General features: G+C 41.7%; 1 long non-coding RNA gene across 1 annotated transcript; it reads right to left on the reverse strand.

Annotated features, from left to right (window-relative positions):
• Nucleotides 1–10,139: 10,139 nt before the first annotated feature.
• Nucleotides 10,140–13,436, reverse strand: LOC124272298. Its single transcript, XR_006897294.1, has 3 exons — nt 13,354–13,436; nt 12,561–12,652; nt 10,140–11,722 (listed from the first exon to the last, which is right to left on the reverse strand). It is a non-coding gene; the product is annotated as an uncharacterized LOC124272298 (long non-coding RNA).
• Between the last annotated feature and the right edge of the window lie 275 nt (nt 13,437–13,711).

The following is a 13,711-nucleotide window of genomic DNA, read 5'->3' on the forward strand; positions in this document are numbered from 1 at the left end:
CATTTTCGTTTTTGATTTTATCTTACATCAAATAATAAAGGATTGTTTTCGATATCTGACTTTTATTACTAATTAAAGTGTTATGCCAAAACATGATAGTTCTCTTCGCTATTTTAATGTTCATTGGTTCTCTCCCTAGCTCGCCATATGTAGAGAAGTTTGCTGTACAGTTTCTTAAACCGGTTGATCAGAGCACCATATGTCGCCTTTGGGATCGTTTCCTGTACACCTATTCCGCCCAAGATTGCCCGTGAAGCGGCCGTCCAAGAGTTGCCACCCAATCCCAGGACCGCTACATCCGGGCTGGTAACTTGCGCCGTTGTATTGCCGCAGCCGTGGAGACTGCACAACGCATCCCTGGTTTGAGAACAATTTCCGACCCGACTGTCAGGAATCGATTGAGTGAAGTGGGGATTCGTCCAAGAAGTCCAGTTGTCGCCCCTGTTTTGAGAGACTTCCATCGGCGCAACCGCTTGCGTTGGTGGCGTACAGTCCGGAACTGGTCATTTATCCAATTATGGATCGACAAATGCAGTTCACTTCACATACAGCATGCTTCACGGTCCGCTACCTTGCCAATTCTAACGTCAATGTCTTGCCATGGTCTTCCCGATCACCAGGTCTAAACCCGATAGATTACTTATGGGATGAACTCGATCGATGTGTGCGTCAACGTCAAAACACGCTTCAGACACTTCCACCACTGGCCATCGCATAGTAGGAGTGGGGAAGAATTCCACATGACTTCGTCGACTTATCCAGTCTGAGCAGTAATTGCTGCCAATGGTTGCCATACAAAAGTACTGATTTTGAAGCCATCTTGTGGACTCATGGAAACAGAAACACAACAATAAATGCTGCTGTTGTGAAATAATTGCTCTTAAACTAGCGCAGCAAATTCTTCTAAAAATGGCTTATGCGTTTCTTTTTTTGAAGAGTGTATCTGCAGTATTGCGGAGTGCGGCGTTAAAATGCAGAACAAATCTTACAATCGAAACTTTTCATCACAGACTTCTTTCATGTTATTTTCATTTGTGTTTGCTTCTTAACGCCTTCATATAATGTTTCACCACATCAATACTCAACACCGATGTTATCCCATTAACTCTGCATGGGGCGTGCGCGATATACAAAAGATATCCAAAGTCAGAACAATTATGAAAAATGTGTAACATTAATATTACTTGTTACATTGTTGTGTAGAGCCAAGTACTAATAGTTAAGCAAATAATAGTGTGTGCAACATCTCTATATGTACTATTAAACTGTGGCCTCTTAAGTACCAGGGTTGATTGATGTGATGAGAGACGCGGCAATGGGGACAATCAGCACGGCTATAAATGTTAAACTAATATTTGCTGTGTTAAACAACTGGCGTTTGGTACAAATCGATTACAACATGTTACACAGTCTATATTTCCTTAACACCATGTGACTCATCGCTGCACAAAATGTGAGTGAGTGAGTTTCGATTTACGCCGCTATTAGCAATATTCCCGTAATACACGAGAACACACCAGAAATGGGCTTCACATATTGTATCTATGTGGGGAATCGAACCCTGGTCTTCGGCGAAGTCTTTAACCACTAGACTAACCCACCATCCGCTGTACAAAAGTGAGTAAGTCCAGAAGCTATAATTCATAAATCATATTATGTTTGATAAACCGAGCGCTCTCAAGTCACTCTGTGTTTCCAGTGAATTACACTGCCACATAAGTCTTTATAAAGGTTTGAGTCAGATTTGGGTTAACTGAATGTTGTGAGACAGTGAGTTGAAGTTAACTCGTTTGATCGTACAATATAAGATTCATATCACGGCATATCAGCTTCAGTTGAACTAAAACCTAGAAAGACCCAGATAGAGCCTCATCAGAGAGATGCTCTTTGCTGACAATGCAGCGCTTGCCTCACACACTGAAGAGTCCCTGCAGAGACTCGTGGACAGGTTCACTCATGCCTGCAAATAATTTGGACTCAGTCTGAAGAAGATCAACATCAGTGCACAGGATGCAAGCCACGCATCCTCTATCAGCATCAAAGACTACACCTTGGAAGTGACAGCGGACTTCACGTACCTTGGCTCGACCATCTCTACCAGCTTGTCACTTGACACAGAGATCAACCGGCGGATGGGACAAGCCGCAGCAACCATGGCCAAGCTGTCCCAAAGGATGTGGGACAACAAAAATCTCACAGAGAATACTTGCTTAAAGCGGCGTAAAACTAAACTCACTCACTCAGTCACTCACAGAGAATACCAAGATGCGTGTCTATCAGGCCTGCGTCCTCAGCACTCTCCTGTACGGTAGCGAGACATGGACCACCTACGCGAGGCTGGAACGCCGTCTTAACAACCTCCACATGCGCAGCCTCAAACGCATTCTGGGCAGGACCGAGTATTGCACTGCGACATCCTACTCAAGGTTGGAATCCCAAGCATGTTCGCCACGCTTGTCATAGAGGCCTACGCTGGCATGGACCTACTCTACGGCCAACTTGCCACTGGTACCAGACGCACAGGACGCCCCACTTTCAGGTTCTAGGATGTGTGCAAGCGTGTCATGAAAGTGTGCAACATTGACCCTGATGCCTAAGAAACAGCTGCTGACGACCGTGACTGCTGGCGTCAAATGGTGCAGAGTGGAATCAGACAAGCGGAGGAGAAGGGAACCCAGCAGGCAGCAGAGAAACGAGCATGCCGCAAACAGCGAACAGTCTCTGCTTCTTCCCAGTCGTCCTGCTTCGTCTGCACCAACTGTAACAAAGACTGTCACTCCAGAATTGGATTGCACAGTCACACCAGGCGCTGTTCACAACCCCAGGACTGCACTGCCAACGACGTCAAGGGACGCAACTCTGCACAGCGAATGGCAGCCAGTTAGACGACTGTGCCACAAATGCACCCCACCTGCCAATCCCATCATATGGTGAATGTGTCAAAGAAGTCCCCACACTGTCAACTTCATCGAATATTAAAAAAAATGATGGATTCTGTCAGGTCGTACACTGTCGGCTTAAGCTCGGCTGTAGTGATTTGAACGCGGATAAGGTAAATAGACCCATTTCTAACAACCTTGAATGCGCTTGTGGTAGGGATGAAAAGGTATTATTAGAACCGCGGTTTTTTGCCCTCGGTTCGGTATACCCTAATGCAATCCAAGAATTCGGTATTTTCAGTTTTGGTACCGTCATTGTATTATCCTTTTTTAACCTTTTCTAAAATGTCTAGAAATCGAATCATTTGGTCTAAATCTATGCATTTCTTTGCTAGACGGCCGCTATTTTCCTGGAAGTAAATTCGAGATCGCCTAAGTCGTCTACTTACAAAGCCAGCAACACAGAAACTGGATTCTGTTTCTTTTTCAGATATTTTAAATCAGACGAACAGCAAAACATCGTAATAACTTATGAAAGACAACTTTATCATCAGCCATCAGCCGCCGTGATGCAACACATCGCGTATAGCGCGAGTAAACACTGCCATCCGATAACGTTTGTCAGAAAACTCATAATAGAACCATCATACTCGATTTCATTTTATGTGATTAAATTTAATATCATTTTCATTCTTTAAAACTGTTTACAGTAACATCGGAGAAAACGTGTGTGCAATGACATCACCTCAATCTATACGCCTACCACTTCCACTTACCAGGGTCCTCTTCTCGCGCCTACTGCGATATGACCAATTTCACATTATTCTCAGAAATCACGAACTGATTACCGCCTCGTCATCCAAGGACCCTAGACCTGCGTTATGGACTCATTGAAGTCATATTTCACAATTAATTGCCAACATTGTTTTTACAATCAAAGTGGCAGGTACCACGGGAAGTCAACGGTGACTTGTCAAAGTGTCTCATATGTAAAATGTATCCAGCCACGTCACCCAAAGTGCTGAGCCTATACAAATTATTATGTTAAATATGTTCGTAGAAAACATGCATAACACTAATACGATAGCGGTAACGGGTTATTTCATCCCAAACACGTTCACCCCAGCACTATAGCAATATATATTATCCCTGGTAAAATAACAGCTTGAGATATAATTTATTCTGGTAATGGAGTGAGTGAGTGAGTTATTATTTAACGTCACATCGGCAGTATTGCAGCCATATCGGGACGATCTGGTAATGGAATAGAAATTCTTTGATGTTATGTTTTCAGATCGTTTTTAACTGAATCAGATTGGAGCAAAACATGTGTACACAGCTGATTGCTATTACCGGCTTAGTTTAATAACAGGAAGGACAACTGAATTATCATATCGACGATACGATACAGTGTTGACTGGGCACAATACATGAAATAGCTGTTCTGTTATGATTTTACTTGACCTTTATTCCGTGTTATGTATAATGCGGGGGTCATTCGTGGACCCCAATACCCGCGTTATGGCGAGGGATGACTGCAAATATGAGTATGGATCTGGTGGCTTTCCCATCATAGTTCTTAAGCCTTATGTTTGTTGTTGCTACCACTACACAAAGATCTGAGCTCATCTCATTACAAACTGTAACATTTATCGACCAATAAAAAGAGAAAGCAGCCTTCTCAAGCTAAAACATATTTGTTTCAAATTGGAGAATTACATTTCTGAGTGAACTTTGAGAGATATTTTGAATCTGAAAACTGAATAAAACCAAATTCTGGAATGTGCCTTGACTGTGTAGTAGTACTTCCCAAGGACTGTCACCGCCTCCGTGGTGTAGTGGTTAGAGCGTCCGCCCGGAGAGCGTTCGATCCCCGACCGCGTCATTCCAAAATAGACGTTAAAATATGGTACTTGTTGGTCCCTGCCTGGCGCTCGCCATTAATGGGTACAACAAGGACTGGTCGGCTCGGAGTCAGTATAATGTGTCTGAGTGGGGTATTCATGCTTCACTGCGGCATGGTATCTCAGTAGGCTAGCACTATAAAACCAGCTTAAGTCTGGGCTAGTACAAGCAGCCGCACATACACACGCATGCACGTCGTCATATGAGCGAAATATTCTCAAGCACGACGTTAAACCCAATTTCACCTCACCTCACCTCACTCAAGGACTGTCGAAAGTGTCTCAATGTTTTACCGACTGAAACGAGAGGTAGACAATGATTTAGAACAATGATCAGTCACACAGACTGTAACTGTCTTATGACTACTGTTTTGTTTCAATTTGTATAATTTATTTATCTGTGATATGTCATCAATAGAGTCACATTCGACAAGATCTGATTCATGTATGCTTTTTGTTGAAACATGAACATTTCTTGGACGTGGTGATTTATTTCACTGCAGTAAATGTTGATGTGATGTTAGTGACTTTTAATCATACTTGGCTACTCGCTATTTTGACACACAGCTGTGAGCTCCTAGGTCCCAGTGATACTTTAGTTCTTCTATCTAGTCATGACATGACAGTTTTGTTCATTGAAAATAAAAAAGAGTAAGGTTATTTTTTCCATATTATTAAACAATGTAAGGTTTGGTTCCTGTTGTCAATTTTCTGCATGATCATATCTCAAACACACACACACACACACACACACACACACACACACACACACACACACACACACACACACACACACACACACACACACACACACACACACACACACACACATACGTATAACCGAAGCGGACCGAACCGAACTGAACGCCTTGTACCGCAATACGTACCGTACAATGGTAAGAGCGTATCGTTTCACCCCAGGCTTGTGGTCCATTATCTTTTTACACGTAAGTTATACACTGCTGTTAGAAACAACACCTATTTCTATGTAAATGGTCACAGCCTCCAAACTGTGTTATATGGAATACCTCCAGCTACCAACAATGTCATTAAGAACATAATAGAGTTCCTGCATCAATACACCATTACGACTAAACGATTTGATAAATTATTTTAGACCAGTATATGTACACAATTAATGACATGTAACTGCAAGATCAAGGTTCATAAACACGTACAATGCACATTTACGATTTAATTTGTCGTTTTTGTGTATCCAGTTCTTGTGTATTTTGTTTAGATGATATATGTACTGGTGAGGTAGTAATAAAAAGTTTGCTCGTTTACCAAACCAGATTCTTTGAGAATAAAAATATGTTTAAACCATGTAAAGCGTAATTAAATGTTCCGACAAAGGTAATGCATCTTTGCTTTACAAATAGAATATCAACTCGTTAATAACAAAGGAGAATATAGACGGGCATATCTCTCCATCTCTCCATCATTTCCCAAGTGAGACAGCCGAACAGTTAGCCGCTCTGTCCTCAGCTGTCAAATGTTTGCAAGTAAATTTGTATTAAAATTTGAAACACACCGAATAAAATTTCTGATAGTATTAATTGTGGTAAACATGGAAACTCGATTCAATAAACATGGAACAAAACAGGTAAGAGGTATTAATGGACGCTTTCGTTTTGTGAAACACACGTTGGTTTCAAACAAAATGATAAGACAGTGCACTGCATGTTTGACATCAAATAGAAAATAAACGAATTCCAAATAGTTTGCTCAGTGAAACCCCAGACTTATATTATTTCCCCCAAAATAGATTAGGATTGTAACGATTATAGGTCTCTGGGGAGAGAGTGAATGCCGTTGATAGTCACAGTGATGAATATTTACTCTCTCTCTCTCTCTCTCTCTCTCTCTCTCTCTCTCTCTCTCTCTCTCTCTCTCTCTCTCACACACACACACACACAGAGACACACACAGAGAGACATAAACGCAGTGTCTGAAACATTAACACGTACCAATGTTAAAAACAAGTGACCAAACCTGACCACCACTTTCCTATTTTTTGTCAAGCCGTGAATCTGTTTGTGTCGGAAACAGCCAGTGGCCCTGTAGGGTTGTTTATAAGTTTGGCCATGTCCAATATACTTAAGTTATAAAGAAATCAAATGGACCATCAACTGTATTTCGCTATAACGAATTCAAATGGACCATCAACTGTATTTCGCTATAACAAATTCAAAGGGACCATCAACTGTATTCCGCTATAACGAACTCAAAGGGACCATTAACTGTATTTCGTTATAACGAGCACCATAAGGACTGTAAGTCTCGCTAGGCGCTACTTCCGGTACTAAGCTGGTTCCCAGTTCCCTTTGCGCGCGCCAACGTGCGATATGCGAGACGGGGCCCAGCTTATTTCCGGTGACAAGCGTATATTCAAGATTGCGCGACCGCCAAATATGACTTTAGTAGACCGGACCAAGTGTACAACCATGCTTGGCTGTCATAGCTGTCGGCAGTTGGCTAATTATAAGCCGGGGATGGTTAGATTGGAAATTTGTATTCTTGCAAGGATTATCGCTTCCTTACTGTCAGCTAACAACCATGAGACCATTCGAAAAGGTATGAACGTCGCCGGAAGTACTAATTAAGGTCTCGCGAAGTGCCGTGACCGACTTACAGGCCGTATAAACTGTATTTAGTTATAGCAGTAGTTCGCTATGTGCATTTCGATTAAATTACTAAGCAAACGGCAGGGACGAAAAGACCCCCCAGTTCTACATCGCCGTCTTTTTTCCCGATGAAGCTGTCACAGATCAAATGTGCGTTTGACAAAGGGAAGGGTTTCAGGATAACAAAGTACCCAAACATGACCCCAATGGTGGGGTTCAATCATGATCTGGGATGGGGTCAGTAGATCAGGAAAGAAACATCCTCCATGTCCGAAAGCAGGTCACGATGACAGGAAGGCGCTTCAGTGATGGCATTCTTGTTGTACACTAAACGCCAAAGGAAACGTTCCCCTCCTTCCTTAATGACGGAGGTACCTAGCTTCAGCTCGCTTTGTGATTCGTGGACGTCCACTTCTTGGTGGGTCTACGGTGACCCCGTACAGTGACCTCTGTCTGTAGCGCTGAATAAGTCTTATAACCTTATTACCGTGGCATCTGAGGGCGCTGGCAACAGCATTGTATGTCGACCCGATCTGCACCATCCCAATGGCTCTTTCTCACTCTTCAGCTGTTAATCGTGGTATATTTCACGTACTTGTGTATCATATCATGCATTCTAGTCTCTCTTTATACCCTATAGAATCATACTACACGAGAAATGGATGCAAGTACTACTTGAATATTGCTACGTTTTGGCAATTGGTATTGCTATGTGTAATCAGAAAATGGAAAAATGTTACTTTGCAAGCAAAAATGTAAAGATAAATTTCGATGTTCCTAAAAACCTTTTTCACAATATCAAAGACACGTTTTACTTGTTACCACTAATGGAAATCAGAAGAAAATGTTTTAAAAGACATTTTTACACACTCTACAACAGTTGTTTCTTGTTTAAATAGTTGAAAAATGGTGACTTTAAATGGTTTATCTTTGTCTCAAAGCAGAATTTTATTTCAACCTTTCTTTTGGACGTCTAAATCACTGTTATTGGTTTATTTCGGCATGGTCGAAAATAGGACAATTTAACTCTTCTCCAAAAGATGCATTTCACCTAAATATGAATGCATTTGAGAATAATTTGTTTGTGATTTACGTAAAGCTGTGTTGTTAAGCTTCCTTGTAAACGAATACCTTCTAACACATCTTTGATAGTTTTTCATAAAGGCAGGAGGGCAGGAGGGCAGGAGGGCAACGTTTCTTTTGGCGTTTAGTGTATATCTGAGGCCGTGTGCTGGTGCAATCGGACTTCCATGGACGATGGCCCATGACTTTTGTTTCAGGGTTGTTTATGCCCACTCAGAATATCAAACTTCTGTCCACATGGTATACCCAAGCCAGACACCAGACCTTAACCCTATCGAACACATATGACACGAGCCACTGTTTGTCCTCCCAAGGGGGCGGTGGGGCAATCTTGTGGTTAAGGGTTCGATCGTCACGCCGAAGACCTGAATTCGATTCCCCACATGAGTAAAATGTGTGAAGGCCATTTCTGGTGTCCTCTGCTGTGATAATGCAAACTAACTTGTCCTCCAATGAGTCAATGACATCTCTGTAGGAATCGCCAATGCTCCCACCGAACACCCTTCCTTTGGCAGCTATTCAGCCACTTATATGAAGCGTGACACGACGATACCAAGGTAATCGCAGACGCTACTGAGAGTTGCTTTGACAGACTTGTCGTGATTTTTGACGTTTCAATTATATCTGTCATTTCGACGGATGGCCTGACTAATCATTGGTGACATGTCGGTTACTAGCGCTGTGTGGCATATGACAACCGACTTGTTCATTAAACATGCCTTCACGCAAAATTGTTGCTTGCGATTCCAACAAATGAACTGAACCTAACACCTTTTACAGTGATCCTTCAGAAACTTTGAGTAGCTTCGTTAGATTTCAGTCGGCACTGACAAGCATAACCTGCGAAAATCTGTCATTCATGTCCTGGAACTGATAAGACTTCAGGAGAAAGGTGAATGTATGCTATGCCAAGCAGAACGTGTCCTGTAGCATGAGCAGTATTTATCCTTCGTGTAACAGGTGTTGTGTCAGTGCAACACAAAGCCAAATTCAAAGCAGCGAGTAGGAACGATTGTCATATGTTTCGAGGCTAGATTTGTGGACAGTTATTACTGAATGGACTATAAATAGCGGAAAATCGGCATTGGGCATTCAGCATTTGGGTCGTGTGAAGTGCAATTGTATGGTACCTGTCAATAGTTTATCACAACCGAGGCGAAGTGCTTTATGCTACACGTTTATCTGGATTTGCCTTATTAATACGTTTGTCTTGCTATGAAATGAATCAATACTATACTAGTAACAACACAACGCGTTGTGTGGTATTATGGGATATACCGTGTGATGCTTATGACAGACAGACACAGACAGACAATCAGACAGACAGACAGAGCGCAGTTAGCACACATCAGCTGCCGTCTGACCCGCATTTGCTTGAATTCGAAAATCGCCATACATGGACATTAGGTTACGGCAAGGTTCATCATGGAGAAATGCTATCCATTACCAGATGCTGTAATACATTTTCCTTTTCCGTAGTAAACCCATGGCGTTTGCTTTCGGATAGATAATAAAAGATAAAAAGATAATCTGATCACAGATTCACCTAGCCAGACTGGAATCCGTAATTCGTAGTGGTTTTGTTAACAAGCAACGACTTGTACCAATCTCTTTTTTTGGATATTTTTATGATGCAGTCGGGGATTATCGATCTTGAAAGGTCAGCACAATATGGACACACTCGGCTGTATGCCTGATTTCATAACAATTCTGTGAGAAGAGAGGAACTATTCACTTAAAGTCAGAGCGTGATCACAGTAAGAGAAACATCTTCACATCATCAAATGAAAATACTGATGTCGCTTGGATCGTCGAAAGTCTTATACTATGACAGAATATGAACATCATTGAAAAAAGTTACAGCTTTGCGTGAACAAAATGAACAAATGGTCACTGGAGAATGGAGTCAAATTGTCTAAACATAAAACATGAAGTGTTAATGTTTGCAATGATGATCCAGACATTCCCTTCACAGCAGCGACAAAAACATGTCTAGGCATAATCTTTGACCACATTCCTTTCCTCTTTCCACCCGACATTAAATATTTGGCAAATAAATGTTTAATATTTTGCAGGTGACATCAAATATTCCGGGTGGAGGTAATAGCGATACCAATGTACCCTGATAAAATTCGGATGAGATCCAATTTTGGTTCTAGCTGTTTCTTCAATTGTTCAACTCGTAAGCGACAACTTGACTCCATTCACCGCCAAGTTAAAAGTTCATGTGTGCATTCACTTTAAAGTTAATATGTAGAAGAAAAAGAAGTTAAGACGAAAATCACTGCCATGGCATTCGTTGACCTAGTCCCAATACCGAGTCATCTGAAACCTTCATTTTGTTTATAACACACCCCTCTTTCCTGCTTTGACACACTTATGCAAAATGCCAACATGTTTCGCATATCACTTCCAGTCCTTCCTTCTCTCTATTGTTAAAACTCCTCCTCTCTTCGAATAACTCCTTTGTTATTGGTGAGTACATTTTGAACAGCTGATGCATGTAACAACTCCTCAGATTTCAATGTGCCATGACACACGGATTAAGTAGGCCTCCTCATCGGTACACTCGATGTACCATTTGCTGATTCTGAATTCAGTCAATTTGTGAAAGACATGTTTAAGAAGTCCCAGGCTGATCGTAAATGAAGGGTATGCTGTATTTGTATATATACATCTTTGGTCACAGAGTTTATTGCAGTTTGGTCATTTTATTGACACTTCAACAAAGGCCACATCAAGAGGTTGTGTTGCAATATCTACCTGGTGTTGATTATGTTTCGAGCTTTTCTTATGCCAGACTTGTCAGAGAAGAAGAACAGCAAGAGCTCCATAATCTCTGTTACTGTTTAGATGCTGACTATGAGACACCTCTGAAAATGGACGTATAAATAACACTCCAGTTATATAAACATTTACATCGATGATAGGAATCAAAGTTCTGTTGTCTTCCTGTGTTTGATTCTGTTGCCTGATTTTCTTCCTGCACTTGCCACGGAGGAGGAAGAACAGGATGACCATCAGGAGCCCGTTCCATAAACATCGTCGTCAACATAAGAAATTATCCTCATTTTATAGCACTGTCACCAGTTGTTAATCCTGTTTCGAGCTTTTCGTCCTCTAAGCTTGTCCACGAAGTACAGAAAGATGAATACCAGGAGCTCCCAGATCTCCGCGACTGTCAGGATGCTGGCCCCGAGACACAATCCCATCTGGCCACCAACATTAGCTGCAACATCAATAGCTCAGTTCACCAACAATGTATTTCCTAAAAAAGAGCTAATACTTTATTGTAGCAGTGCTAGTAGTAACATATACTTGTACACAAACATATGTTTTTTTTAAATAAGGGACAACCTATTAATCTTTGTTATCTATGATCCAGACCAGTAAATGATTTAGGGTTTACTGACAGCTTGAAGACTGTTTCCGTTATATCACATATTTATTGCATTTGTGTCATTTTAGAGTGAGTGAATTTAGTTTTACGCCCCTTTAGCAATATCAGCAATATCACGGCGGGGGGACACCAGAAATGGACTTCACACATTGTACCCGTGTGGGGAATTTCATGTTAGAAAGTAAAATGAACACAGCATGTAGACGTTTATCACCCAGATGATCCCGGTTGCTAAGGGACGTAACTCTAAGAAGCTTTCAGACAAGTTTTATATTGACAACAGTCCCGTAATGTAAGTACTATTCCAGTTATATGACGGTTGTCCGTAATGACCGTGTGTGGACCAGACAAGCCATCGAGCATGGACCCTCGCAACTTGAGTGAGTGAATAGTGAGTGAGTTTAGTATTACGCCGCACTCAGCAATATTCCATCTATATGGCGGCGGTCTGTAAATTATCGACTCTGGACCAGACAATCCAGTGATCAACAGCATGAGCATCGATCTGCGCAACTGGTCTTCGCAACTTGGATAAGATGACATGCATCAACTAAATAAGCGAGTCTGACCACCAGATCCCGTTAGTTGCCTCTTAGGACCAGCATGACCTTCCAAAGATCAATTCCAACCAGAGTCTTCACGGAGTGTAATGAAGTTGTGTACTAACAGAAGAGCGTGGCCTGAGTGTACTGAGGATGCTGTTTTGTTGATGTCACCATCATCTTGTCGTAGAACACTCTCAGCTCCAAGTAGTTATTCCTGAAGTAAAGGATAAAAGTAACTTTATTTAACTAAATATACTAATATAATTCCCAAAATAGTATATTGACGTGATCATTCTTGAACTATTCCCGAACACTGCTGTACGAATCAGCAATAATTAAATATGAGTCAATATTGCTGTGAGAGCACTTTTACATGAATCCCCGTATTTGTGTATGAATCCCAAATAATCCGGTAGATACTTCCGTACTACCTATACACCTCAAATGCTATTGTTGGAAAATATATCATATATCAATCTCAAATATCGTTATTCCAAACATTCTTTCTCAGACATTACATATTAGTTGACACTGTGAATTGCGCCCCCCTCGCATATAAACATCATAAACTCAACAAAACTTCGTCGAACCACCCCCCAAATAATGAGAAAGAAGTGAACTCTGTCTCACTATGACGTATATGAGTGAGTGAATTTAGTTTTACGCCGCACTGTGCAATATTCCAGTTATATGGCGTCGGTCTGTAAATAATCGAGTCTGGACCAGACAATCCAGTGATCAACAGCATGAGCATCGATCCGCGCAATTGGGAACCGATGACATGTGGTCAATAGTTTGTGGATGGGCAAATGAAATTAGAACTGCACGAATACTGACAGATGAATTCTGGTGTGATGGGTTGATCGAAAACCGGACAAGGTACGATGGAAGACTACTGACACAAACGGAGCTTACCTGAAGTATTCGGAACTCTCCGACTGAGTGCTGTTGTTCAGCAGTTCGGCCCAGATGTCTGCTGGGTACCCGCTGGACGACACCTGCGCACTGAACGTCGCAAAGGTGCATTGGGTGCTACATTTACACTCCTCCTCGAATGTGGTGTTCTTGCCCATTTCACCTATAAATACGAGGTTTCTATAGACACCGACAAAAAGTGTTTCTACAGATAGTGACATGCAGTATTTCCACAGATAGTGACATGCAGTATGTCTACAGATAGTGACATGCAGTATTTCTACAGATAGTGACATGCAGTATCTCTGCAGATAGTGGCATGCAGTAGTTCTACAGATAGAGACATGCAATATTTCTA

This window comes from Haliotis rubra, unplaced genomic scaffold, assembly GCF_003918875.1.
Source record: "Haliotis rubra isolate DU_JTF1 unplaced genomic scaffold, ASM391887v1 Scf168, whole genome shotgun sequence".
Classification (NCBI taxonomy): Eukaryota; Metazoa; Mollusca; class Gastropoda; order Lepetellida; family Haliotidae; genus Haliotis; species Haliotis rubra.